An 8,221-nucleotide genomic window follows, 5' to 3' on the forward strand; every position below is an offset into this window, starting at 1 on the left:
TGACCTAATCACATATCACCCCATCCCAGATAGGGACCCCCTAGCTTTTAGGCCCTTTCGGTCGTTTGGTCTTGGGCTTTTTTGTGTGTTGATAGCAGTCTCTTCAATCTCTCTGCTTTGCGGATGTTCGAGAGTCAGTTAGGTTTAATTTGCTTCTCTGTCGAGCGAATTTTGTGAAGTCTAGGGCCCGTTTTGTCCCTTTTTAGGGTTTCTACCTTTTGTCCTAGATTTTAGGGGTTCCTGTTAGGATTTTTGAAAACTGAACAAATGACTAGAATCAGGACCCTTCAAGGGACCTCCCTAGCTTTTAGGCCCTTTCGGTCGTTTGGTCTTGGGCTTTTTTGTGTGTTGATAGCAATCTCTTCAATCTCTCTGCTTTGCGGATGTTCGAGAGTCAGTTAGGTTTAATTTGCTTCTCTGTCGAGCGAATTTTGTGAAGTCTAGGGCCCGTTTTGTCCCTTTTTAGGGTTTCTACCTTTTGTCCTAGATTTTAGGGGTTCCTGTTAGGATTTTTGAAAACTGAACATATGACTAGAATCAGGACCCTTCAAGGGACCTCCCATCAAAATTTGAGCCCAAATGGAGCAACTTTCTATTTTTAGAAAGTCCCCATTTTTTAGGGATTTTTCCGAGTCCCGGAATGTCGCCATTTTGCCAAACATCTAACTTACTATTTTTTAGTAATTTCTATTTTTAGTAAGTTTCTATTTATAGTAAGTCATTCCTGCACCCTATCTAAGGATCTAACACTGACACCTGGAAAGTTTCTATTTTTGGAAAGTCAGTACTGGCAGGGTCAGTCAGACAAGGTGACAAGGATCAGGCGTTCACACACATTTCTAATTCCGGAAAGTCAGATAGCAGACAAAGAAAGCCAGAAATGGGCCAAGTGCTGGAAATACATGCCTAAAATGGAAAGCTCGAAAAAACACTTCAAAATCACAGGAGGTCAAAATATTCTAAGTCTGGGAAATTAAATGATGGAAAAATCCATGAATCCATGGCATAATGGAAATTGCGCCCAAATATGCAGTAAGGTGCCAAAATGGGATTCCCAAGGACAGAAAAAAAATCCATGAATTCATGGCATAATGGAAATTGCGCCCAAATATGTAGTCAGGCGCCAAAATGGGATTCCCAAGGACAAAAGGAAAATCCATGAATCCCTGGCACTGGCAAAATTCCGCCCAAGTCTGGAATTGGGCGCCAAAATGGGATTCCCAAGGAGAGGAGAAAAATCCATGAATCCTTCTCGCAGGCAAAATTGCACCCAAGTCTGGACTGGGGCGCCAAAATGAAGAACCCAAGAAGAGGAGAAAAATCCATGAATCCTTCTCTCAAGCAAAATTGCGCCCAAGTCTGGACTGGGGCGCCAAAATGAAGAACCCAAGGAGAGGAGAAAAATCCATGAATCCTTCTCCCAGGCAAAAATGTGCCCAAGTCTGCAGTTGGGCGCCAAAATGGAGAAGCCAAGGAGAGGTGGAAAATCTGCGAGTCCATGGACAGAGAGAAAATACGCCCAAGTCTAGAGTCGGGTGCTGAAATGAGATTCCCAAGGAGAGAGGGAAAATCCATGAATCCTCGACATGGCTAAAATTCCACTCAAGCTAAAAAATTGAAATTTTGCCTAAGGCATGGAATCCAAGGAGTCAAGGAGGAATAAAAAACAAAATTCCCCTCGGGCGAATTTTCAAATATGCTATTTTTAGACACCAAATCTCGACCAAGTGTGGAAAATTTTATAGATTCGGAATCGGGATGAAATTCCCCATCCAATGAACCTGATTCCTAAATTTTAGGAAGATCCCCAAAAAATAGGGATGTGGAGAAGAGGCATGAAAATTCCTTCAAAAGCAGGAGATGATAAGTTAGAATGGAATCGAGCAAATCCTGAGAAAATCCTTCGATTTCCCTCCAAAATTGGAAAGAATGAAATCAACGAGTTGGCAGAAGGAATCTTCCAAGTATGACGCATGACTAGGAGCATTTAAGGAAAATTCTAAATTTGAACTCATTCGCATGGGAAGTTGCCTTTGCATGGCGCAGTGATTGGGGAAAGTATGACGCATCATGAATGCAATTGCTAAATTAATGCCTCTTGAGAAATCTATATAAGTTTGGAAAGGCATTTCATTTCTCACGTGCAAGATTCAGGAAAGAAGAAGTGGAGAAGTGAAGAATATTCATACTTAGTCTCTATTTCCATCATTTCGAGGTGCTTCCAAGATGGCGGAACCAAGCAAGGCAGCTACTATCTCCAGGCAGGCATTGATCAAGGCGGAGATGAAGAATTTTCTTCCTCATTCTCGGTTGAATTCAAGATGGGATGAAGTCAGCGATACTAATCTAGGCACGTTCAACTTGGTTGCATTCAAGATCTGAATGTTAGGAACAGCAGGGCACAATCCATCCTCGACAACTGTCAGAATTGTGAGAAGTGGAATAGTTGCAGCAGTTGGTTTTCCCCTGCTATTCAATGCCCAGATCTGGTCTTTGGAATGTGTAGCACATTACAATCTGGAGCGGAAAACAATCTCAACGCCAGATGGCAAGTTACTGGCAACATTGACTCCAGAGTCAATTGGTGAAGCTTTCGGAATACCTTCACATTATTCCATGACGTACAGGACCAGCAACGGAGCTCAGACAGTATATGAAGCAGGCCCTGCCAGGTGCGCTGATTTGATCAACAAGCAGTGGTTGCTGAAGCCTAGAGTGCACGCTTCCAAGATGCCCAAAACTCTCACAATCTTCGAGTTCAAGCAAGAGTATGTGGACCTGATAAAGATGCTAAGTATAGTAATGGGATACCCACATTCAGTGAACTTTGAGGCTTGGATATTCTTCTACATAGGCGAGATCATGAATTCAAATACATTGATCGACTGGGTTAGATTGATCAGTCGCGACTTGCATGAACAATTCAAGAACCTAAAAGAGAAAAGGTCCCAGTCCTTTTTTATGAGCTCCTACCTGATTTGCTTGCACGAAGGGGAGGATTCGATGGGCTGCCAGCAAGAGGAATCATGGGTTGCAGACCAGCTCAATTAAAAATGCATGAGTGTTATCCCCAACTACATCTCTCCAATGTTAGCTCTTATAGGTTGGCGAATGACACTTTCACCATGTACCTGACACGACTTATGCAAAATAAGTTACACATGAGGTTGTCTCCACAAGCAAGTGCCTTGGTCCAGAGGTATGGCGCTGCATTCTTGGAATTCCCCAAATTCACCTACATCAGGACGCAAGGGTTCTCCTTCCAGTCTTACAAATTGCCCAGATATCCGCCAGACATATTGCTCGAGCTCATGAGGCAATTAACTGCCTATGATCAGCTGCAGAAGAAGAAGAAGAAGCAATCTATTGAATTTCCAATTGTCTTAGGGGATTTCATGGAGATATGCCCAGGTTTGGAGGCCACTGAAAGTGTAGTAGGGGAATTGGCATTCTATCGCCTACCATTTTACACATCCAGGGCCCAATATGATCCTTACAGCCAGATTAGGAAGGTTGCTAGTGTCAAATTCATACACAGATTTCACTTGGAGGATTACTGGGCAAGTGCCGAGGATGACCTTGAGGTCCGAAGAAGAATGCATTCCAGACTCCCCCTCGACACCATCAGAATAAGTGAAATTCATCAGGTACCAGATCAGGTGAAGGAAGATTCAGATTTGACACAACCCGAATTCGAGAAAGTAAAAGACCAACCTATCCAATTACCAGATTGGTCAAAGCCTGAGATAGATGATTTGAACATCTTAGCTAGACCAGTGCTAAAATTCACTAAGCACTGGATTGACAGGCAGATAAGAAAGTTGGTGGAAGACAATGTCCATCTAACATACCAACTAATGGGAAGTCTGGATTCCCATAGTGAGGCAACTGAAAGCTCTTCACGGGTTCAGACAGGAAAGGAAGCCCGGATAGATAAAGGGAAAAATGCCCCAAAGAGACCAAGGACAACAAAGAAGAGGGATATCCAGCAGGAAATCCCACAGGAGGTTCAACAAGAAGCCCAGCAAGAAGAACCTCCACGAAAGAGAGCAAGAATAGCAAGGGAGCATTCACCAGTTAGTTCCTTGAGCATGCGGGAAGTGGATATGTTTCCACAGTCCATAGGTCCACTTCCAGGGAACGTTCTAGCACCCAATATACTTAGCATCAATGCCTCACAAGGCCACCATCGACCGAAAAGTCAGAGGCAAGAAATTCCCCAACATGAAGAGGAGGTTCACCAGGATAGCTTCGTGGAGACTATCCCTGGTGAAATGGAGGAAGAATGTCAAGAATAGGAGCATGTAGAAGATCATAGCCATTCCATCCCCGCTCCAGACTGGTTGATAGGTAGGCTGGGGAATGAAGCAAAAAGAGGAACCGATCTTGCTCAGGAGTTAGAAGAATTATTGAAGAGGATGAATCGGCCACCGGAAAGAAAGCCCCCCCAGAAGTTTTCCAAGGTGGTCAGGGAAGAATCTGGATCCCGGACCTTGCACATTGCTGAACCTGCAGTGGATAAGGATAGGAGTGAGATTAGACAAGAGGATTACGTCATCAGACAAGTTGATCTTGGCCATGCTTCCACCAGTCAAGTTGTGGGAGACTTTGAAGATTCCTCCTTAGCCATGAAGGAGAAGTTGCTGAAATCAAAGGCAAAATGTAAGCGACTGAGGGAGGAAAATAGATTCTTATGCGAATACGTTAGGAGTTTCAAAAGACCCCTCAAGGAAGCAGGTCCTTCATCCACTCCTCCTCCCTTCCTTCCCAAGGAAGTAGTTGATGATGCAGAACTTATTAGAGCAATGGCACAAAATTCTTAGGAATGGGTAGAGGATGTCTATGCTGAGGCAGGAAAATTTGTCGAGGATCTAGCTCAGCTTCATTCGAAGTTCGTGGCCCTCCTAAGCAGATTAGAGACAGTAGAAGGACTATGGGAGGATGTAGATGTTTACCAAGACTTAACCATTTCCCGACTCAGGGCTCTGACGAAGACGCCAAGGCAAACTCTAGTGGACGGGAAAGTGATCCAAGAGAATGAAGCTTATGATTTCCCCCGATGGTTCTACGCTATCTGTTCAGGAAAGAACACCCTTGACAAATTCAACATTGACTCTGTCACCTTGAAGGAGTCTATAAGGGGGATACAGGAAGAAATCCTTAGTGCCATGGAAGCTTTGTTTGCAAGGAAATTCAGTGACGGAGGAATAACGGTGAACTCCCTGAAATCCTAGTTGCACGATTTCTTCTTCATCGGCTCGTTCCCTAAGGAACATTTTGCAAATGTTTCTTCATTCTCTGGTATGATGAAGAAAATGTAGGAAGTCATGATAGAGTGGGAAAGCTTCTTTTCCAGGAGCGAAGAAGAAATTGCCTTGATGGCGTTTAACATTGAAAATGTGCCAAGTGTCTCCATCGGAGAATTGGAAGCTGTCTTCGGCAGATTCATTGCATACGCCATAAATGAGCGAAATAATGGTCATCCATTTTGGACGAAAGTCTTTTGGTTGAACAGTAATGGCATACATATTGCTGAGGAATATTGACTGGGCGTGGGTCCAGTCAATGCATGTCACCACCGGATAGGGAATCTTCTTGCATGTCGCCTTCTCATTATGGTTTTATGACGGATTCTTCGTGCATGTCGCCGTCACTTGGAGAATGATGGGCATTTATGATGGTGTCGGTTAAATTCTAGGCATAGTCAACATCATGGGGCACATTTAATGAGCTAGTGGGTGCTATTTTAGGCTCTTTTAAATTAATTGTACATGGGCATAATGGGTTATTAATTGCCGATTCCCACCTTGTTGCACCTTGAGTGGGGAATCTTTAGGGCAAACCCTAATTAGGGTTTTGCATGTAATCATGGCTTGAGGCCTATATAAGGGGGTGACCCCCTCATTTGTAAGGAGGAGAGACTATTGTCAAAGATTGTTGCTAAGAGTTTTTGAAGCAAACACTTAATACATTGTTCAATTGTTGGTGTGTTCTTGTGTTGTTTCGGAACTCGCATGGTCTCATTCTCTTCATAGATTAGATTTGCTTTCATGCTGTTAGACGAACTGGATTTGATAGGATCGCTTGTTGCAGAATTCGTGCTCATACTTTTGGTGTGCAGTTGATTGTTGCATATCGTGCAAAGTTAGCCTGAGCCTACGTTATATGTGTATGTTTAACTTCGATTATCAGAAGAGATTGTTCGATTTGATGGTTTCTCTTGATGATTTGAAAATCTTTAACACACCCTCTGAAGATTGCACCGCCTTCGTGTAGTTGTGCGTTGCTGGCAAAGCGAAGCGTGGTTGGATTTTGCGCAAGTTATCCCGTCTCCTTGTTCATAGGATTAGATTACTTTTAGTCTATTTTTCCTCTGTCCTATTCCTATTTACTTTCTGCATAATTCAAAATCCAAAAGATCCAAAACTAGAGCTTTTATTGCAAATCATCCATATAAAAAATCCTTGAGCTTGCATAAGTTTCTTCAACATACGTAAGGCTTCTTGGGTTATCAACAAACCCATCAAACAACTAAGTCACGTCCACGCACTGAAGGAACCTTGGAAATTAGCCGTTTGAACTTTAAGTAATCCTAGCATATGGACTAATCTTGATCAAGAGAGGATAAGGTGACCATTGGTGACTTTATTCTGTGTTAGACGCGGTCATAAAAAACACCTCAACAGTTCTGTTTATAGGTCTTCAAGCCCACAAGCTTATATGTACACACACATGCATAGTTACCTATAATGTTCTGTGTTTGCATATGCTTATTGGTATTCCTTTCATTCTTAAAATATCTACAAGTTTCTTTATATGCCTCCATGTGTATATGTGCATATATTTTTGGTTCTGATGCCTTCCTAAAGGCTTCCCTTTGTACAAGAAGGGTTTCATATGTGCAAATACACATATGCAGGTATAGTAGTGTAGACAAAATAGGTGTTTAACCAAACAAGCTTATATCTACATAGAATTCTATAGTTTGCAGTACCTTTGTATGTTTGTATAAGCTTGTCACTATTCCTTTCATTCCTACATTTTCTGCACCTTTGTTTATATGTCTCCATGTCTGTATGTGCATATATGTCTGGTTTCTTTCTCTAATGGTGGTGTACCTATATATATATATCTTACATTTGTAAATGCTTCCTCCTATTGTCAGTATGTTTTCCACTGTGTTTCACTCTATGCAATGATGAAGAAAAATATACTGCTTTTATAACCTGTTGGCCAAAATATTTGTCCATTATCCTTTGCATGATGTCTTTATTCTATTAATGTATTGCAAAACAAGATATAACAAATTCTATTCTTTCTTTTATATCTTATTTCTTTACAAATGCTTTCCTTCTTTGATGCTTACACTACACTTTAAACTTTCTCTTCATTCGACTTTCTTTCCAACTTTTGAAATTTACTTTCAATTTTAGTTTTGCACTTCATATTACAGTTTAAATTAATTCGTTTATGTAGAGTTACATATTCTAATATAAAAAGGCTTCCACTTCTTTATTATATAAGTAACTTATTTCTTTCAATGTCTCCAACAAGAATTACAAGAATGTGTGTCTATGCTTGCATGTTTTTATATAGATGCACCCATGTACATATATATGTTTGTGCTCATACATTGAACACTAAGAATGTGCATCTCTACATATAGATAAATACATATGTAAATGTACTTGCAAATATACAAAGTGGTTAACATCTGCTGCAGCACTCCTCACTGCATTGCACAATACAAGGCCCCAACCTCTGTTAAACTTCAATGTCTTCGAATACATACTCATCTATGCTGGTTAGTTGCCTTGCAAAATAAATTTGATTTCCTTGTGATTTCCTCCATATATAAGTACTGATTGTTCATACACATAGAAAACATCAAAAAAATAATCTACACATGAAAACTAATAAACACATACATATTTATTTATATATATACATATGTATATATGTATATATAGATTTGAATATATATAGATTTGTATATAAACATAGACATGTACATTTCTATATATAAATTAACATATATAGATATGTATATATATACATGTATGCCAAACAAATATATATACATAGTTATACATGTATTTATATATGTGCATATCTGTCTATAAAGTTATACACATATTTTCATTCATATGTATAGCTACGTACATATATATATATATATATATATGTATGTATATATATACATGTGCATATATATACAAAC

The sequence above is a fragment of the Cryptomeria japonica genome, chromosome 1 (assembly GCF_030272615.1).
Source record: "Cryptomeria japonica chromosome 1, Sugi_1.0, whole genome shotgun sequence".
NCBI lineage: Eukaryota > Viridiplantae > Streptophyta > Pinopsida > Cupressales > Cupressaceae > Cryptomeria > Cryptomeria japonica.